This window comes from Pelophylax lessonae, assembly GCF_965119305.1.
Source record: "Pelophylax lessonae genome assembly, chromosome: 1".
Taxonomy (NCBI): Eukaryota; Metazoa; Chordata; class Amphibia; order Anura; family Ranidae; genus Pelophylax; species Pelophylax lessonae.
The window spans coordinates 243360546-243382386 of NC_138768.1; the positions used below are offsets into that span (position 1 = coordinate 243360546).

Sequence of the window (21841 nt, forward strand, 5' to 3'; positions counted from 1 at the left end):
CTTGTCACTCTTTTATAGCCTTGCTAATCTTGCAGGGTTGATTCACTCCCTCGTTTATCCTGGTGATCATTGCCACAGGGGTTAAAAGTAAGAAAAAACAAATACACTTGGATTTGTCTTTTGAACAGGAATACAGGGTAAATACTTCTATGGGGGCATTTGTTGTGATGTCAGGGAATTTCCTTCTCTATGGGGCCATTTCCTCTTACCATCTGCTGTATCTATAGAACAGGAGATGGCAAAGAAAAACCTGGGTTTTTACTATTCCCTATCCAGGTTTTTGCTTTACATATAATTTAAGCAAATATAAACTCAAAAGCAAAAGTTTATTGCATTCCAGTTTACCTATTACTGTATGTGGTGGTTGCAATAGTTTCCTTTTTAGTTATTTTTTTTATTTTCAACTGTTGATAAGGCCAATACATCTGTTATTTTTCAACTTCCTTAAGCAGATCAAGCTGTCCAGCAACAGTAGCAGTTAGGGTTGAGACAAAACACTTACCACTGACAGAGGTGCTTACAATGCTCAGCTTTTTTTATTTTATTTACTTCTGTATGTAAAACCTTTAATCTCAAAAAGAAAGAAAAACTTGCTGTGTTTCTCACCCTTTTTTTTAACTTCTAAGATTATGCACAAACTCAAGGCACCCCCTTTGTAAAATGTAAAAAAACCTAAACGAATAGTTTTACATATCGCAGCTGTATCCCCACATGTAGGATACCCAGCATTAGAGGTAGTTTATTTTACAAAACAAATATACCTTTGCCCACTGGTATTGACTAGTATTCCAATGTTTCTCTTTTCCTTCAGTTTCTCTCTCTAATTCAACTAACGTGACCCCAGTGCTGATGGAGAGGGCCAGGGGATATTTAAACAAGAATGTCCTCAGGTGCCTCACATCCTCCTTATTCTTTGTTGTTAGGAAGGCAGCAGCTGTGCCCAAGGCTGTATTAAACACACAATGTGTGGTTTTGTGTAACAAAAAAGGCAGGCTTGAACCCCTGTTGGCTTGTTGACAATTTTCTGGCAAATTTTAGGCATTTTGCTATGGCACCCCTGATGAACCCAGAAGGCACCTATGGGTGCCACAACACCCTGGTTGAAAAAGGCTGGTGTAACTACTTAAAATAGTGTTAGCTAGAGTTTAGCTTTATTTGTTATGTATGTAAAATCCATCTAAATTTGCTAGTCCATCTAACTGTAACCTTTCCACAAGTTGATAAAATTTCTTTCCAAAGGTGATTCTCTTTGCCTCTTCGTAGAGGTGAGCCACCTTAAGACAGGATACTAGGACAGTGCTACTGACTACGTCGCCAGATGGAAATATTGCTTCTCGGCCTTTTGACTAAGATCAAGGGTAGTATCTGTATCTGTTAGGAGGGACTTTTCTTAGGTGCTAATGCTTATCTTGTGAGAGTGAGGCTACATTTGTCTGGCCAGGGGTTGGGAGGTGCAAGGAGCTCCCGATGATGTGCCCCCTGAGAATGGTGTCCCAGGGGTGCTAGAAAAACGCTATGGGTTTAGGACCCCACTGAATTTCACTGGCACTTGGTCACGTCATTTATTGCTTTCTTTTTGCACACACCTGTTGGGTAGGCCTTGTGGCTAGTCCAGGGAAAGTTTTTACATTGGCCAAAAGGCACGCTTTATGTCATAGCACTGACTTTAACCACTTGCCGACCGCCTCACGACTATCTACGTCGGCGGTCAGCCCCTCACAGGCAAACTAACGTAGGGCTACGTTGCTTGCTTGTGAGGGTCTAGGGAGCGAGCGCGCGCCCCCGGCCCCCCCCCCCCCCGCGCGTGTGACCAGCGGACCCGATGTCCGCCGGCCACTCGGCGATCGGCGGGGGAGAGGGAGAATGTCAGGCAGCTTGTGTAAACAAGCTGCCTGTCATTCTCCTCGCTGTAAAGACACTGATCACATGGATCTACTATGTAGATCCGTTGATCAGTGTCCTTACAGCTCAAGCCACAGCCAATCACAGTAGAAAGCACGCCCCTAGGGACACACACAGCCCCTCCCTCCCAAATAAAGTTAACCCCTTCACTACCAGTGTATTTTTACAGTAACAGTGCATATATATAGCACTGATTACTGTAGAAATGTCACTGGTAACCCCAAAAGTGTCAAAAATGTCAGTCAAGGGTCCGATCTGTCCGCCGCAATGTCGCAGTACCGCAAAAAAAATCGCAGATCGCCGCCATTACGCGTTAAAAAAAAAACAACAAAAATGACAAAAATCTTTCCCTTTGTTAGTAAACGCGATAACTTTTGCGCAAACCAATCAAAATACGCTTTTTGCGATTTTTTTTTTACCAAACATAGGTAGCATAAAACAAATTGGCCGAAAATGTTAAAAAATTTTGATTTTTACATTTTTTTGGGGGGGAATTTCATATAAAAAAATTTGAAAAATATTGCTATTTTTGCAAAATTGACGCTCTTTTTTTGTTTATAGCGCGTGATCAAAAAATCGCACAGGTGATCAAATACCACCAAAAGAAAGCTCTGTTTGTGGGAAAAAAAGGACGCCAAATTCGTTTAGGTACAGCGTCGCACGACCGCGCAATTGTCCGTTAAAGTCATGCAGTGCCGAATCGCAAAATACCCCCTGGTCGGAATGGGGGTAAAATCTTCCGGGGCTTAAGTGGTTAATGGAATAGATTCCAAGTGGTATCTTCACATGTATTTCTATAATAAAGGACGTATCTTAGTATCAGATGCTGTGCAGTCTAGTTCAACTATATCCAAGGGAACATGCAGTTGGTGGATCCTTACGGTACCAGGGTTGTAGAAGAAAGTGCAGGTAATATTCAGTGGGGTGCCACCTATCTATGTAGTTGGCCTCTCACCTGACACTTTCTTGTATACAGCTTTAGAAATATACAGATGTCTCCTGTGGTCCTGAATGGATGGGGCCCTCGCGATTTGCCTTGTATCTGTTACTTCTATTTCTCTCTTGGTGGAAGGGTACAACACAGAGGCCTCTCATGGTGTAGTATTTAAGTGAATTTATTAAATAAAAACATGTAGAAACTCACATTTAAAATCATCCCCGGAAGAAATCACGACGAACATGACGTAACGCGTAGGACAGTACAGGGCAGACTCGGAAGTGACATACCCGGAAGAGACGCACACACTGGAGAGACACTGCGCTGTCTAACGTGATTTTAAATGTGAGTTTCTACATGTTTTTATTGAATAAATTCACTTAAATACTACACCATGAGAGGCCTCTGTGTTTGTACCCTTCCCCCAAGAAAGAAATGGGAGTAGCAGATACAAGGCAAACCGCGAGGGCCCCATCCAATCAGGACCCCAGGAGACATCTGTATATTTCTAAGGCTGTATAGAAAGTAATAAGAAAGTGTCAGGTGAGAGGCCAACCACATAGATAGGTGGCACCCCACTGAATATCAACTGCACTTTCTTCTACAGCCCCGGTACTATAAGGATCCACCAGCTGCATGTTCCCTTGGATATAGTTGACGTAGACTGCACAGCATCTGATACTAGGACGTGTCCTTTATTATAGAAATTGACGATACCACTTGGAGTCGAATCACTTTTGCACACTGTTTCTTTAGGTATAAGCAGTTTTGGCTCACACCCACACATCACATGGTATATTTTTTTATTCCACGAGCCACTAATTGATATTACACCATTTGCACCTATGGATTAACTTCCCAGCACTTTTTTTTGCATGTCCACAGTTTTTATTCATCTATTTTATATTTTTTAGGTTTTATGTATTTATTCTATAATTTATAATGAATTGTATTATGGTTGATTATCAGTGATTGTAGCATTTACTATGATACACATACCACGTTTATCTATTTATTAATATTTAGTTTGCTACACTATCACATCTTGATAAGAGGCAGCGCAGCTCTACACCACATTTTATCATTCTTCAATAAAGATTTGAATGTATCTGACGATCTGTGATGTGCTTGTGAATATGTACATTTTGATCTGTGATGATTACAGTCCCAGCTGGTTGTTGCTGCAGCACCTGTTACTCCTAAAGCCTTATCCAGGAAAGTGTGCAATGGGAATATCGATGCTGCCTAGCAGACCTGCTGCACAGAGCTGAGGAGAAGTTTCAGAGCACTCCCATAAGCTCTGTGCTGCAGGTCTGAAAAGTGGAGGTATGGAAAAAATGAGTGGCCGAGTGTGAAGTTGGAGCACGGTGCACCCAACATTAGATGTGGGGCACATGCTCGATGTAAGCTATGTCTCTGATCTCCATTCTCTTCATCCCTAACTGCAGATATAATTCAGGAATATTTTATCAGCTGCTGCATGTTAAAAGTAATGCAATGATACTACTATAAACAAAAGAAATTTCCATGACTCGTAATATTTGCTGAAGGGTCCTTTCACACGGGCAGTCCGTATGTCCGTTTTTCATCCCATTTTTTTGCTGATGAAGAACGGACATAATGCATGTCAATGGGATTGTGGATATCAGAGGATGACCATCCGCTGACATCCGATTTGCGTCCTTTCCTATCAGTTCCATTTTTTGGAATGGAAGAGAACCCTATTTTTCTTCTGTTTAAAAAAACGGAACGGACGCAAAAACGGATGTCAGCGGTTTCATCCGCTGACATCCGCAATCCCATTGACATACATTATCTCCGTTTATCATCCGCAAACGGATGGGATGATAAACGGACATACTAGACTGGATGATACAAGTGTCATCCATGTCCGTAAAAAAAAAAAAGTGTCGGAGCCGATCAAAAAACGGTCCGCCCCGTGTGAAAGGACCCTTACTCTGTGGCCTTGTTTTGCTGAATTCTTTAACCTTTAAATTTTAAGCATAAGCTGGTGTTTGAGGAAGGTCCAGTAACACTTTGCAATAGGAAGAAAATGTTCTTATCAAATACACTTAGTCTTGAGAAAAGTACCAAAAAAGATATAAGTTGTATTGATCTAATGCTCTTGCCAAAGGAAAACTTTGAAATCAAATAAAAAATGCACTTCAAGGCATGTTCAGGAGGAAAGGTCAGAAAGCTGTCTACATATCTACAGTAAATATGTTTTCCATGAGAACTAAGCTATTTCTAGTGGAGAAATTATACCTATTGAGTACATCCAGCTGCCATTATTGAAAATGATTGACTGTTATTGTTCATGGAAACATTTACGACCTGATGGAAATATCCTGTTTTTCTCCATTGTAACAGAAAAATATATTGGAGGGGAAAATGCACCATAGTTTGTCTCTGCAAGGTGCATACTGTGCCTTTGTCACATCAGTGGATGTTCTTGGAGCTTTCACAATAATCACCTTCTTGTTGAACACTTCATATAATTTAAAGCAGTCTAGTCTAGAGTCTAGTTTAAAAAAAAATTCCAAACATGTTTTAAAAAATGCAACTCCTTGATGCAATGCTCGCCTTCTTTCCAGCGCTGACCTCCATAGTCTTATGGTACTTTTCCACTGCAAGTACCGGCTTGGCTCTACTCGGCCCTGCTTGGCCCGGTTAGCTTTTCCACTGCTGGTACCACATGGTACGGTGTTGGAACGGTTCGGTACAGTTTGGTATGGTTTGCTTTTCCACTAAAGTAGTACTAAAGTTAAGTGGGTGGGATAACAACGATTCTCTGACCAATCAGTGGCTAGTAGTGACTGCATGCAAAGGATTGTGGGATATGGTACCGGTATGGTACCTCTTGGAACCACAATCGAGGTGGTACTGTTTTAGAGAGCCGTACCGTTCGGTTCCATGCAGTGGAATAGCGCCGCTGTACCGTACCAAACCATTCCTTCACCGTACCATGTGGTACCAGCAGTGGAAAAGCACAAAAGCGAGCCGAACCGTTCGGTTCCATGCAGTGGAAAAGCGCCATTACTGCTCCAGCCACCCTATGCCTGTCTTCTTCTGGGTTGATATCTACCTCTCTTAGTGTAAGAGCAGAGTATCAAGGAACATCATCAGACAACCCAGGACTTAAAGTGATAAATAAAATAAAAGAATTGGGTCCTCTGCAGCTTTATGCCATATAGTGCCAGAATGAACTGTATAGGTAAGTTATGATAGCAAGTTTACTACCACTTTAAAAGACAATTTGGTAAAGAACAGCACCACATCATGATGTGCTTCTGCTCAGCAACATTTTGGGCCCACTTACAGCAGGAGTAACATGAAGAACATTTGTAATGTAACAAGACTGGGCCAAAGACTGCTGGGAAAAAAGTTATGTATTATGTGCGGGAGTAAAGGCCCGTACACACGATAAGAATATCTGTAGGGAAAATTCGTCCGATGACCGATCTGCTGATTTTCGGATTGTTAGTATGGTGCTTTCGACAGCCAACTCCGACTTTTTGGCTGACAAAATCCTGGTGTGCAGGCTATATAATTTTTGTCGTCCGTAATACAACGTCCGATTTTCGTCTCAATAGTACAGATTTCGACGGAAAAAAAATCTTAAGAGCAAGACTAGGCATGCTCAGAGACGAAAGAACACATACAAAGCAATCAAACACATGACATCACTTCAGAAGTAGAATTCTGTCATACGGGAAAATTCATATGAAAATAACCTCTTCACTTTCCACATCAGACTAGCATGCCACAAAAAGCGGAGCACAGATCGTTCGATAATCTGATCGTGTGCACGGGGCTTTAGAAGGGTTGGCTTGAAACTGTCAGTAGAGGTTGATTTGGGCTTTAGCTATAGAAAATTATACTGATTCATGGACCCAAAACCAGCATGCAGCAATAAAAGTCAGAATCCTAAAACTGCATGCAATCACTGATTTAGAAATTGTTGTAGCAAATGCACCAGCCTGACTTCCAGACAACCATCATTTTTAGAGGGTTAGATATGCAATGGCAATTATTTCTTTCAGTACATATTTCATTTTGTAGAGCCTTGTTAAAATTGTTGGTGCTAAAGAAATCCTTAATATAATAATAATGGAATACAAAGTAATTGAAGGCGATGATACCTCCACTGCAGCCACATTCCTATTGTTTCTACTACTATGGAAGTGAGCCCGGGGCTGGCACCCAGACCACCTAGTCCTTTTGGATATTACATTAGTCAGATTACCAGTAGTACTCTTTCAGCCCGGTGCTCTCTTTTGCATAGATGTCCTGATCCAAATCAAGTGACAGGAAGCAGGTTATAACTGGTGTAAGCACCCTTTATTAAAACTTGGCTAAAATATATACTGCTATAAGGCGGCCCTCCTGTGCAGGATCACGTATATATATATATATATTAATATATATACATGATTCTGCACCTCAGCCTAGGGAGCACGTGCGAGCGCCGCAGCTGGCTGCTTCTGCTGTGAAGCCGATCAGCGGGTGCCAGACACTGGATGTTCGCCCAGCCTCCGCCGATCATCTGTAAAACACACAGAACAGAGATCTGTAAACAATCTATGTAGACAAGACAGATCTTTGTTCTGACGGGGGTAAGGGACGGATTGTGTGTCTCTGCAAAGCAGGGAATAAAATCCATCTCTTCCCCTAGTAAAAGCAGCACATACAGTACACAAAAACACTGGCTAGGAACACAGTTAACCCTTTGATTGCCCTAGATGTTTAACCCCTTCCAAGCCAATGTCATTAGTACGGTGACAGTGCATATTTTTAGCATTTATTACTATATTAGTGTCACTGGCTCCTGCAGTGTCAAAAGTATTTTGTCCGATTGTCTGTTATAATATCACAGTCCCGCTAGTTGCTGATTGCTGCCATTACTAGTATGAAAAAATAAATCTACCCATAGCCGGCGGATCGATCCCTGCTGAACAAAACGGAGTCCATCGGGCGCACTGCGTGGTATGTTCTTTTAATGTCTAAGGCCCCTTTCACATGGACTTTCTGATCCGGTCCACCTGTCAGTTTTTCAGGCGGACCTGATCGGATGCTCAATGCAGCCCTATGGAGCAGCGGATGTCAGCGGACATCTCCACTGACACCCACTGCTATCCAATCCTGACTGTGAAATCCAGACGGATGTCATCCGATCTCTTACAGATGAGAGCGGGGCTCTGACAGTTCAATCTCTGCAAAGTAAGCGGAGACGGTGCTGTCATCCGCCTGCTCAGCGAGGATTGATCAAAACTGAGTCCGTCGGCTGCACTGCCCGTGTGAAAGGGGCCTAATACTCAGCCTCCTTTTGACAATTTAATTCTCTCTTTGCCCTTCCCAAGAGTTTTCACAGGGGGGCTCACTGCTCCTTGCTGCACCATTGCTAGGTGGATTAGACCAGTTATCTTTTGGCTGGTGTTGGCGCTTCAATCATCACGGCATCATGGTTGATACGGCGTAACGATCATTGCAAGCGCATAATTTCTATTATTACATTGTAATATAAAACTAAATAGTTCCACTCATCATAATGAAGAATCAGTGGGAGCCCTGAGCATGTCACTTGCCACTGTTGCCTACCACTAGATGCAGCTTGTCACTTGCCATGTCACCTTTATGATATGCAGCTTTTCACTTGCCACATCGCCTGCCACAAGATGCGGCTTGTCACTTGCCATGTCACCTGCCACTAGATGCAGCTTGTCACCTGCCGCCAGATGCAGCTTGTCACTTGCCACATCGCCTGCCACCAGATGCAGCTTATCAATTGTCACGTCTCCTGCCTTCGGATGCAGCTGGTCATTTGTGACGTCATCTGCCTTCAGATGCAGCTTGTCACTTACCACATCACTTGCCACCAGATGCAGCTTGTCACTTGCCGAGTCACCTACCCTTAGATGCAGCTGGTCACTTGCCACCAGATGCAGCTTGTCATGTCGCCTGCCACCAGATGCAGCTTGTCACTTGCCGCATCGCCTGCCACCAGATGCAGCTTGTCGCTTGACACCAGATGCAGCTTTTCATTTGCCATTTCACCTGCCACCAGATGCAGCTTGTCACTTGCCATTTCACCTGCCACCAGATGCAGCTTGTTACTTGCCACCAGATGCAGCTTGTCACTTGCCACATTGCCTGCAACCAGATGCAACTTGTCACTTGCCACCAGATGCAGCTTGTCACTTGCCATGTATCCTGACAGCAGATGCAGCTTGTCACGTCACCTGCCACCAGATGCCGCTTGTCACTTGCCACATCACCTGCCATCAAATGCAGCTTGTCACTTGCCACGTCAACTGCAACCAGATGCAGCTTGTCACTTGCCATGTCAACTGGCACCAGTTACAGCTTGTCATCTGCCACCATACGTAGCTTGTCACTTGCTACATCACCTGCCACCAGATGCATCTTGTCACTTGTCACATCTCCTGCCTTCGGATGCAGCTGGTCACTTTTCACGTCACCTGCCTTTGAATGCAGCTTGTCACTTACCACGTCACCTGCCACCAGATGCAGCTTGTCACATGCCATGTCCCCTGCCATTAGATGCAGCTGGTCACTTGCCACCAGATGCAGTTGTCACTTGCCATGTCGCCTGCCACCAAATGCAGCTTGTCATTTGCCATGTCACCTGCCACCATATGCAGCCTGTCACTTGTCATGTCGCCTGCCACCAGATGCAGCTTGTCACTTGCCATGTATCCTGACAGCAGATGCAGCTTGTCATGTCAACCTGCCACCAGATGCCGCTTGTAGCTTGCCACATCACCTGCCATCAAATGCAGCTTGTCACTTGCCATTTCAACTGCCACCAGATGCAGCTTGTCACTTGCCATGTCAACTGGCACCAGTTACAGCTTGTCATCTGCCACCATACGCAGCTTGCCACTTGCCACATCACCTGCCACCAGATGCATCTTGTCACTTGTCACTCTCCTGCCTTTGGATGCAGCTGCTCACTTTTTACGTCACCTGCCTTTGAATGCAGCTTGTCACTTACCACGTCACCTGCCACCAGATGCAGCTTGTCACATGCCATGTCACCTGCCATTAGATGCAGCTGGTCACTTGCCACCAGATGCAGCTTGTCACTTGTCACGTCACCTGCCACCAGATGCAGCTTGTCACTTGCCACCTCACCTACCACCAGATGCAGCTTCTCACGTCACCTGCCACCAGATGCAGATTGTCACTTGCCACCAGATGCAGATTGTCACTTGCCATGCCACCTGCCACCAGATGCAGATTGTCACTTGCCACCAGATGCAGATTGTCACTTGCCATGTCACCTGCCACCAGATTAGATTGTCACTTGCCATGTCACCTGCCACCAGATGCTGCACATGTACATTGGCTGGGTCCCAGAGAGATAGCGGGCAGTGAGAGATGATGTAAACTCTCTGCTGCCCGCAGCTGAACAGTGGGGGCGGAACAGTGGTGATGCAGGGCGGGCAGTGAGAGATGATGTCATCTCTCTTGTCTGCCTGCCGCCAGCTCACTGGCTCTCTCATGCTGCCTGGCTCACCTGCTCGCTCATGCTGCCTGGCTCTCTGGCTCTCTCATGCTGCCTGGCTCTCTGGCTCTCTCATGCTGTCTGGCTCACCGTCTCTCAAATGCTGCTCACGGCTCTCTCATGCTGCCCACTGACTCGCCGGCTCTCTCATGCTGCCCACGGCACTCGCGGCCCAGCTGCAGAGAGGCCATGGCCTGGTACTGGGCCATGGCCCTTTGGTTGGGGACCCCTGGTCCAAATTATAGGTTTCCACCTTTCCCTGTTAAGGTGTACTTATATCAAATCCATTACTGCTTTATGGGCTTTTCTGCATCAGGTCACTTGGTCTTCTGTTTACACATTTAAAGCAACATTAAAACCAAAATCAAAAATTTTATTATACTGCAGTTTACAAATTTTTAGCTGTGATGGCTGCATTAGTTTTCTTTTTAATCGTTCTTTTTTTTTTTCACCTGATCTGGAGATCTGGCCAGTAAGTCTGTTGTTTTTTAAGAGAACAAGCTATCCTGCAGATATAGCAGTTAGAGGGTTGAGACAAACCATTTACCACTGACAGGGGTACTTACAATGATCAGCTTTTATTTATTTATGTAAAACCTTTATCCTAAAAGTAATAAAACTGTCGCTGTAAACTGCAGTTTAGTTGGAGTTTGGCTTAAATTGTATTTATTATGTCTAAATCTGCTAGTGCATCTATCTACCCTCCCCCATGACTGACAATGCTGCTGTCTAAATATCTCTATTGCTCCTTTATCCAGAGTGTAGGTATTTTAATACCTCGTACACACGCAACGATTGTTGGCCGTGTATTCTCGGCCAACGTCCGATCGGCCGATTTTCGGCTTGTTAGTATGATTCTTCCGACAACCGACTGCGACTTTTCGGCCGAACAAAATCTGGTGTGCATGCTATAAAATTTTTGTTGGCCGTCAACAGAACGGCCGATTTTCCGTCAGTAAGTACAGATTTCGGCAGACAAAAATCAGACGTGCAAGACTGGGCATGCTCAGAGAAGAAAAAACACACGGAAAGTAAACCAGAACATGCATGACATCACTTCTGAAGTTGGTTGTTGTTGAAAATTTGTGTGCAGTCTAGAGCACATTTCAACCAACACAACAACACTGGACAAAAGACGGCCGATCGGTCGGCCGATAATTGTTGCGTGTGTACGAGGCATAATACAGGTGGTGTGTTACTGGCCAACTCTCAAGGTGAAAAACAGAAAGAAAAAAGCCTAAAAAAAGAAAAGCCCCCCACATCTAAGAATTAATAAGATGCAATATATTACATTTGTGGTTTTGGGATTAATATATAGTTTTAGGTCAATGTTCAGGCCTCCTCTGGTAACGGTTTTCAGGCGTAAGGTGCTTTAAACTGTTGTTTGAGCTCTGGCAAACCTTTCTTTACCCAGTTTTTACCTGGGCCTGTTGGTGTTTTTTTTGCTGTATAGTCAGCCTTCAGTTAGGCTGTTCTGGAACATCCAATGGTTAATACTAAGATCCTACATTCTGTACTGTTACATAGTTAATCAAAGTAAAAACAACACAAATCTATCCAGTTCAACCAACAAAGAAAAATAGAAACCTCCATATACACTATCCAATACCCACAGTTGATCCAGAGTAAGGCAAAAAAAAAAAAAAAAAACAATAAAGCATGATACAATTTGCTTCAGCGGGGTGAAAAAATCCTTCCTGATCCCCCAAGAGGCAATCAGATATTCCCTGGTTTAACTTAACCTATAAATGTTAGTATCCAGTTATATTTCGTGCATTTAATAAAGAGTCCAGGCCTTTCTTAGAACAATATACTGAGTTGGCCAGAACCAGCTCAAGAGGAAGTCTATTCCACATTTTCACAGCTCCTACTGTGAAGAAGCCTTTCTGTATTTGGAGATTAAATATAGACAAACAGAGTGCCCTCTTGTTCTCTGTGATGACCTTAAAGTGATACTAAAGTCTAATTTTTTTTTTTTTTTTTAAATAACAAACATGTTATACTTACCTGCTCTGTGCAGATGGTTTTTCGCAGCCCAGGTCCTTCTTTTCTTGGGTCCCTCACAGGCGTTCCTGGCTCCTCCCTCCTGACGAGTGCCCCCACAGCAAGCAGCTTGCTATGGGGGCACCCCAGCTGATCCACAGCTCTGTGTTTTCATTCAGACATGGAGCCCTGCCCCCCCTCTCGCTCTCTCTCCTGATTGGCTAACTGACTTTGACAACAGCAGGAGCCAATGGCGCTGCTCCTGTGTCTCAGCCAATCAGAAAGGAGAGTCCCGGATGGCCAAGGCACTCGTGCACATCGCTGGAGGAAAATCGGGCTCAGGTAAGAATTAGGGGGGCTGCTGCACACACAAGGTTTTTTTATCTTCATACAAAGAATTTATAATAAAAAACCTTCTGCCTTTGCAACCACTTTAAAGTGAATAACTGAACACAAATTTCACTATATGGACCACTTATGTATTTATACATGTTGATCATATCGCCCCTTAATCTCCTCTTCTCAAAAAGCGAATAAATTAAGTTCCTGTAATCTTTTCTCATAGCTGAGCTCCTCCATGCCTCTCATCAGTTTGGCTGCCATTCTCTGTATTTTCTCTAGTTCCCTGATATCCTTTTTTAAAACTGGTGCCCAAAACTGAACTGCATATTCCAGATGAGGACTTACTATTGATTTGTACATGGGCAAAATTATATCTTTCTCTCTGGCGTTCATACCCCTCTTAATGCAAGAAAGGACTTAACTTGCTTTGGAAACTGCAGCATGGCATTGCATGCCATTTGTAAGCTTATGATCTACCAGAACACCCAGATCCTTCTCCACCATTGACTCCCCAGTTGCACTCCCCCTGGAATTTAAGATGCATGCATATTCTTATCCCCCAAGTGAACAGCATGTGAACTGCACTGTATGATTAAGAAAATTGGATTTTTCACTTACATGTGTCCTATACTGTATTCTGTGAAAAAAAAGGTTCTATCGGTATGAAAAAAAAAAAAAAAAAAAATCATACTTTCCTTTCTCTGGTGTTATACAGTAAGTCAGTTTTTATTTTGTATTTTTTTCAGCAAATTGCATAAAGGTTTGCACTTGTGAATCAGTAAGTACGCATATACCGTACACGTTTTGTCTCTTATTCATCACCTAGTTTCTGATTGTAAAGCATAAAACTGAGTTAGCTTGGGGTCTTCTACAAAAATCAAATTATATTTAGCTGATATTAAAAGAGATGAAGCCTTTTTTGAAGTTTGGATAGAGTTTTCTGGCTAGAGGGCTGTTTTTTTTTTCATTGTCCCTGGTTTTAGAAGACAAGTTCTCTATTGGCATTAAAAGGTATATTCTCCTAAAAATGATTGTAACCCACTGTTTTGATGTAGTACAAGCTGGACAAGGTGATATATGCAGCATAGGTATGTCCTATGTCTTTTTGGTAAGCAAAATTGTATTTTGAAGTGTAAATAAAGCCTTTATATAGGTAGGGCTCACCAACAGTCACAAATGTGAATACACACAGCTTTAAAAATCAAGTTCTTCTTACCTTTTTTTATTTTCTCCTTTGGTCACATGGTTGCTCTTCTTATTTTCACTGCAGCATGACTTGGAACTGGGTTAAGCCACAGGGCGTCACATGTCCTGTGATGTCGTACTCCCTATATCATTCAGAGCAGCGTGTGCTGTCAGTCAAGCATTTGATCCACCTAGGGCACAGAGCACATGGCTGACTGGCAGCTCAGTCTTTCCTGAATGGCCTGGAAGGGATGGCATGTAATAACTAAAGCAAATGTCACATGATATGGGACATGCTGTAGTTTAGATCTGCCCTCAATACGGGCCATAGTGCAGTGATGTAAACAGCCGTCATGTGACCTAGTAAGTAAGTCTTGTATAACAAGAAACGGCTTACTTAGCCAAATGGGGAGCATGCGCACTGCAGGCTCATAGCAGATTTATAATTTGGGTTTAGAGTCACTCTAATAATTAAAAAAAAGTTTAACTCAAATGTTTACATTTGGTGGGCGTTTAAGGGATACCCCTGCTTACAATGGCTACAGAGTCAGACAGCATTAATTGAATAAAAACCAGCCGCCATTCTGCATGTGTGTACTGGAGTCTGTGTGTACCGTCCGGCCAGCTTCTGTCAAAGGCCCAAAGAAAAAGGTCTGCTGCCCGCCTCCTGGTCAGCGCTCTCAGCCAATTGCTGAGAGTGCTGACAAGAGTGTTCTGGCGAAGGGCCGTCCCCCTGTCAGAACACAAAAGTACATCAGGGGAGATCGCTGTACTAACGTTGGACAGTTAATACATTAGCTCCTCCTGAGCTATCACTTTTTTTTTGTTCAGCCCGACTTTAGTGTCCATGCACACTGGGCATAAAAATCGCTGTTTCTACAGGAGTTTTGAATTTTGCCTGTAGGAGCAGCTCAAAGTTATCCTATGTGTCCATGCACTTTAGGATGTTTAGAGGCATAATTTAAGCTCAGCGTTTAGAGGGAGAAAATACTCCTCTGCTAAACGCATGTGCATGGACTCCAAAAGTGTGTGCACACAGTTCATTTTACATGGGAAGATGTTTGTGTGCCCACTATTTTGGCAGAGCATGGCACGTGACTTTGTGTCATATTGGTGTGCGCAAGCACTTGCTTGAAGTGAATATGAATTTGTATGCAAAGTTGAACAAATTGTGTTTTCTATTTTGTTCATCGACAGACAGAGCGCACCATAAATCATAACTGCTGGGTTATATCGCCTCCTCCAGGAGTAGGACTAGGCAGAACAAAAAAAACTTGGATACACCCATGGGCCGACCTCAGCTGGTAAAGAACCCTCTTCTCTGCTCTAGGTATTCAGTTTATTCTGTCTAGTCAGGAGTAAACACCTAGGCTCCCTGCTGGGATCTCTTGGTCCTAGCAATTTTTTCTTCTTCCATGCATCTTTTTTGCTATCTTTTTCTGGGAGAATCTACAGTCAACTGCTGAGCTGGGCAACGGGCATGATAATCTAGATCCAGTGGTTCCCCCCAGTCCAGCCAGCGAGCGCGTGCAGACCACACCTACGCGCTAGGACTTCCTTGACATAGCCTCACGGACAGAGGCTGGCTCACGAGTTAAACATCTTATATGGTCGCATAGGACCAGGCGTTGGTCTGAGTTGCAGCATCCCCTTGGCCAACAGTTCCCCCACTTCGATGGTGAGTTCTTTCTGGAGCACCCACACCATGTAATGGCAAGTACAGTCCCCCCTCTCCCCTTTAGGCGGTTTGGGGTGGACGCGGGTAACCTCCTGGGATGGTCAGGCCTGCCGCAGGTTCCCTCCTCCCAACCTAAAGTCCCTTAGTTGGGCTTCCCACCCCCCCGTTGATGTCCCGCACCTAGAGTCTGGTGGGGGTCCCAGGGCAGGGAGCCGAGACCCCTGGGTGTCTCCCCCGCCATTTCCCTTCTGTAAAGGTCTTGGGGTGGTGTTTGTCCTGCCCTGGTGGATTGGGTGCAGTACCTTGGCCTAGTTGGGGTCTCATTTCAGAGGGTGCAGCGAAGAACCCTAGGTGCCACCCTACTGTGTGCAGTGTGAGATATAGGGCAGTTTGGGGGTCCCAGTGCAGAGGGGGCAGCTGTTCAGAGTGCGCTGCGGAGTCCTCTTAATGTATGCCCTGCCTGGTGGAGTACAGTTCCTTAAAGTGGGTCCCCTTGGAGAGGGCGCAGGGAGGATCCTGGCAGCATGCTTCTCGTTGTGTCCACAGCAGCCAGGAAGCCCGATGACAGCCATTTCCCCTTGGTTTGGCTGGTCTCCGGCTGGCGGCCATGTTTGTGTAGCCCATGACGTAACGGCGGCGATTTTCCCTTAGTCCGCTGAGATGCTGGAGACAGTCAGAGCCGCATGGAGATGCCGGGGCTCCTCTTCTTCCTCTGCCCGGGATATATGAAATGGATGGCTGATAGGTACCCTGAGCATTGTGGGATCCTTAAGTAGTGCCAAAAAACTTTTCGTACAGCAGGGTCTCCTTTTTCCTATGAAGTCTCAGGGTCACATCTCCCTCACTGACCCCCTCATATAGGTGGCAGGTCCCTCGGAACCCCAGCTTCCCATGGTTGTGCTGACGGCAGCCCTACAGTCCTTGGTATTCTGGGTGGAAGTGGCATGTGGGCAAAGGCCCAAGAAAAAGCTTCCCCTGCCTTCCCCTGCTCAGTCTTTCTCATCTGATTCTGAGCCTGATGCTGCTGTGGACACAGGCCGTCTAGGGGGAATTCATATCAAGCCCCTCGATCCGTCTGATAGTGAGGATGATTCCTTCATGGTCATAGCAGAGAATGGACAAAGTGCTGGTAGACACACTTATTACTGCAGTGCGTGAAACCTTAAAAATTGAGGATGTGGCAGTGTCTTGTGGTACACACAAGTCACCTCGCACAGCTATGGTGTTTCCTTATCTTCCTTATTTTGACAGGTTTATCTATAAGGAATGGGAGCAACCAAAGCAACCCTTTGTGGTACCCAAACGTTTCTCAGTACGTTACCCCTTTGTGGAATCAATTTTAAAAAAGTGGACTAGTTCATCAGTGGTGGACAGTTCTGTTTCTAGGTTGAATAAAGCAACCATTATCCCAGTAGAGGAATCCCCGTCCTTTAAAGACCCGGCTGACAGGAAAGTGGAGGCTGTGGCGTGCAACATGTTTACAATGGCTGGTTCGGCATTGCGACCAGTTTTGGCCTCAGCCCTAATTTCTCAGACCCTAACTGAATGGGCCAAGCTTTTGCGCCAGGGCCTGGGGAGTGAGCAGGTTCCTGCTGCTTATGTTGACTTAGCGGACCAGTTTGTCCAGGGGCTGCAGTTTTTCTCTATCGCTCATTGACAGACGTAGTCTTCTTGATTCTCAAGAGCTGGGTTATGTTGTCTCCGCAGGAGTAGGACTAGGCAGAAAGACAAAACGTTCTGGCTCCACCTTAGGGGCAGTCCCTGAGGGTATATCCTCCCTCTCTCTGCTACAGGGAATCAGTTTTTTTCTGTCTAGTCAGGAGTAAGGACCTAAGTTCCTTGCTGGGATCTTTTGGTCCTGGCAAGACTTTTTTCTTTAAGAAAAAGACATTTTTTAGGTAGTTTTTCTCCAGTGTTTTTTTCCTGTGAGATCTTCAAGCAAAAATGCCGGACTGGGCGACACTTGTGGTCACCCCAGCCGGCCTACGAGCGCGCGCAGACCATGGCATTGCGCTTGGTCGGCCGCGACACATTCAAGTAAGTATGCGGGGCCGGGCGACGGGCTGGATGTTGAGATCCAGTGGTCACCCCGGTTTCTGCCTACGAGCGCGTGCAGACCAGAGCTCCGCGCTGGGTCGGCCGCGACGGAGTCCCAGTGGAGGGACTGACCTTGCGAGTTAAAAGTCTCGCTTGGACGCCAGGAACCTGAGAGTCGAGGCGTCCGGAGTGGTCCACAAACCCCCACCCCGGTGGAGAGGGTATTGTGAAGAGAGGGTGCCTGTCAGTTCGGTATGGTGAGTAAACGTTCCCTTTTTTCTTTCCTCGTTATGAGGCAGTATGAATTATGGGCCCCTCCATACATGGTCAGTATATATCTGACACTAAAAGTCCCCCTTGTAAATACAGTATGTGTTTGTGGGAAGTGGACTTGGTTTGAGAGCTAACACTCTACCCAGCAGACTGTAGCATTACAGCAGACATAGGAGGTATAATCCTACCTTATTTGTAGTGTATCTCCTGTAGATCTATCAATCGCCACTCAGCAGAGATGCAGGTGGATGTGCTGGGAATTACGATTTCGGCGGTCCGCCGCCATTTTGCCGTAGACCAGGTGCATGCATGTCCTCAGGTCACGCCGGCCGCCATGTTTTTGGAGTCTAATGTCTCCTGTATGGGGGCGGCCATGTTTCATGAGCCCAGCTACCTCGTGGAGAGCTGGGAATGCCGGAAGGCGTACACAGGGGGCGGAGCCACTTCCTTCTACCCGGGAAAAAGCAACAGCTCCTTCCAGTCTGTAAAACACAGACGCTGACTGCAGTTGGTTGGAAACTTCACTGCATCGGTTGGTGAGCCTTGGGGGTCCCTCTCTCTCTCTGTGGGATCGAGAAGCAGGTACTCTGAGGGGCGCTATTGCGCTAGGGAAGACACATAAAAAAAAAAAAAAAAAATTAAAAAAAAAAAAAAAAAAAGAGGTATTTTTAAAAAAAAAAAAAAAAAAAGTTTTTTTGTGTTTTCTGGCAAAGGTGTCCTGGATTAACATGGACCCTGCCACTCATGTATCTCCTCCGGATCCCCTCGAGGGGTCTGCGGGATCCTCCAGCACCCCACTGACGATTGAATCATTGTCCGCTATTATGGAAACTTTGTGTCCCGGGTGGAAGTGGCTTGTCAGGGACAGGGCGCAAGTAAGCGACCCCCGCCTAACCCCTTATTATCTGAAACCTCGGATTCAGACTCTGAGCCTATTTCTGCAGTTGCAGGTACTTCATCTGGTATTGGTGTCTCGTGTACTGTCTTTTCAGACAGTGAGGAGGATGTTTCGGCATCAGCCATAGCCAGAGAGGAAGCGTTGGTAAACGCACTCATTGTATCTGTTCAAGAAACCTTAAGATTACAGGGTATTCCGTCAGAAATAGCTGAAACTGAAATCCCTTTTGGGACTAAAAAACGCATCAAAGTGGCGAAGGTTTTTCCATTGCCCAAATGTTTTGGCAATCCAATCAAAGAAGAATGGAGTCTGCCAAAACGCATTTCTACTATTTCTAAACGCATTAACAGGCGTTATCCGTTTGAGGAAACCCTCATTAAGAAATGGACAGAACCACCTGTGGTGGATTCACCAATTGCTAGATTGAATAAAGCCACGGTTATTCCTCTAGAAGACGCTCCGTCTTTTAAGATCCAGTGGATCGCAAGATAGAAGCTATGTCTCGCACCATGTTTACCTTGATTGGATCAGCTTTCAGACCAATAATTGCTATTGGTCAGGTTTCGCAGGCTGTAACTGTATGGACCAAGTGGTTACGCCGGGACCTAGAAGAGGTCCCTCAGGCGGTATCAGATTCGTTGGAACTAATGATACAGGGGTTACAGTTTGTGTGTGATGCGGCGTTAGACGCCACTTCATTATTGGCGCGAGCATCTGTCTCAGCGGTGGTTCTCAGGCGTACACTGTGGCTAAAAGGTTGGTTAGCCGACCAAGGTTCCAAAGTAGCATTGGCTAATATCCCCTTTTTAGGAGAGCGTCTTTTTGGAGCCAACTTAGATGAGATCATTAGGATCTCACGGGTGGAAAGAGCACCTTTTTATCGCAAAATTTTAAAGGTAAAGGAACTCGTCAAAGACGAGGGCCTTCTTTTTCTGCTCACAAGAGGTTTTTTCGTCCCGCGGGTGAAAAAATTAAGTCCTCCAAAGCTCCTGCAGGAGGCGTCAGGGGTCGTTGGTCAGACAAGCAAAAGCCCGCCCCCTCCAGACCTGAAGATAAACCGTCCAAAGCCTGAAGGTGCGCCCCCACCCATAACTGGGGTGGGGGGACGTCTTCGCCGGTTCCCGGATCCATGGCTTTCCAGAATCCCGGACAGATGGGTTTGCGAAGTCATAAGGTCAGGGTACAAGATCGAGTTTCGATCTCTCCCACCGGCGCGATTCTTCCCTTCCAATAGCCGACTATCCCCGGATCGTTTAGACGATCTGCGGAGAGCAGTCACAGATTTACCACAACAAGGCGTGGTAGTCCACGTTCCTTGGACAGAATGGTTTTCAAGGGTTTTATTCAAACCTATTTACAATACCCAGGAAAGAGGGCAAAGTGCGTCCAATTCTGGACTTAAGGGCACTCAATTCTTTTGTCAACATAAGAAGATTCAGAATGGAGTCCATTCGCACAGTAGCAGCCTTTCTGCATCCAGGGGATGTCCTAGCGTCCATAGACATCAAGGACGCATATCTTCACATTCCCATTTTCGCAGGACATCAGCGGTTTCTACGCTTTTCCGTAGAAGAGAACCACTATCAGTTTGGTCTCGCCACGGCTCCGCGGGTCTTCACGAAGGTGTTGGCCCCAATGTTGGCACTTCTGCGCCAAAGAGGCATATCGATCCTTGGTTACCTAGACGATCTTCTGCTTCATGCAGAGTCTCCTCAGACCTTGCTACAAAACATAGAAATTACTATGATTTCTTTACAGGAGTTCGGGTGGCTGGTGAACCAGCAAAAGTCATTTCTGGTTCCCACCCAGAGGCTCGAATATCTGGGTCTAATTCTAGACACAGTCAGGACAAGAGTTTTTTTCTTCCGGTAGGGAAACTCCGAAAGATTCAATCAGCAGTCCAGTTGTTACTATCCAACAGCTGGTCTTCCCTTCGGACTTGCATGAGGGTTCTGGGGTTGATGGTGGCTTCCTTCGAAGCAGTCCCATTTGCCCAGTCCCATACCCGAATTCTTCAGCAAGAGATTCTTCTCAGACGGAATCGGAATCCCTGGACAATCAGATCCGATTGAGCAAACAGACCAGAGAGTCTCTGGTCTGGTGGCTTCGGTCTCCGATGCTCAGCCAGGGAAAGTCATTTCTGCCAATATATTGGACGACAGTGACCACGGATGCCAGTCTATCCGGATGGGGAGGAATTCTCGGTCAGTTATCTGTCCAGGGACTTTGGTCCCCGGAAGAATCCAGGTTACCGATAAATGTATTGGAACTGAGAGCGATCAGACTTTGTCTGATTCACTGGACCGAGCAGCTCCAGGGCAGCCCGGTTCGGATCCAGTCGGACAACGCCACGGCCGTGGCTTATGTCAATCACCAGGGGGGCACCAAGAGTGTCCGAGCGGCCAAAGAAGTGGCTTGCATTCTTCGCTGGGCGGAACGATTTGTTCCAGCAATCTCTGCGGTGTTCATTCCGGGGGTGGAGAATTGGCAGGCAGATTATCTCAGCCGTCAAACTCTGGATCAGGGGGAATGGTCCCTCCATCCAGACGTTTTCCACCAGTTGTGCCTACGATGGGGCACCCCGGATATGGATCTGTTGGCATCTCGATTCAACAGGAAAGTTCAGAGATTCGTGGCTCGCTCCCGCGATCCTCTAGCAGAAACCGCAGACGCACTGATCGCCCCGTGGGGGCAATACCAGCTAATGTATGTCTTCCCTCCTCTTGGGTTACTGCCAAGACTTCTTCGCAGGATAGAGGAGGAAGGAATTCCAGTAATCCTGGCAGCTCCGGACTGGCCTCGTCGAGCTTGTTACGCCGACTTGGTCAGACTGATGGCGGACGTCCCGTGGAGACTTCCTCTCAGGGAGGATCTACTGTCTCAGGGACCGATCTTCCATCCTGCTTTACGATCGCTGGTTTTAAACGGCCTGGTTATTGAGACCCAGGTGCTGAAGGACAAGGGATTGTCAGCTTCAGTTATTCCTACTCTAGTTAAAACAAGGAAAGCGACTTCCAGAAAGATTATCATCGTACATGGAAGTCTTATATTGTGTGGTGTGAATCCCTTGGGTTCCAT

The 21841-nt window shown here is 45.8% G+C and overlaps 1 protein-coding gene across 2 annotated transcripts in view; it reads left to right on the plus strand.

The window, feature by feature from the left end:
* GLT1D1 (glycosyltransferase 1 domain containing 1) overlaps window positions 1-21841 on the plus strand; it is a 270809-nt gene that overhangs the window by 211460 nt on the left and 37508 nt on the right. The gene's annotated exons all lie outside the window — the stretch shown is intronic.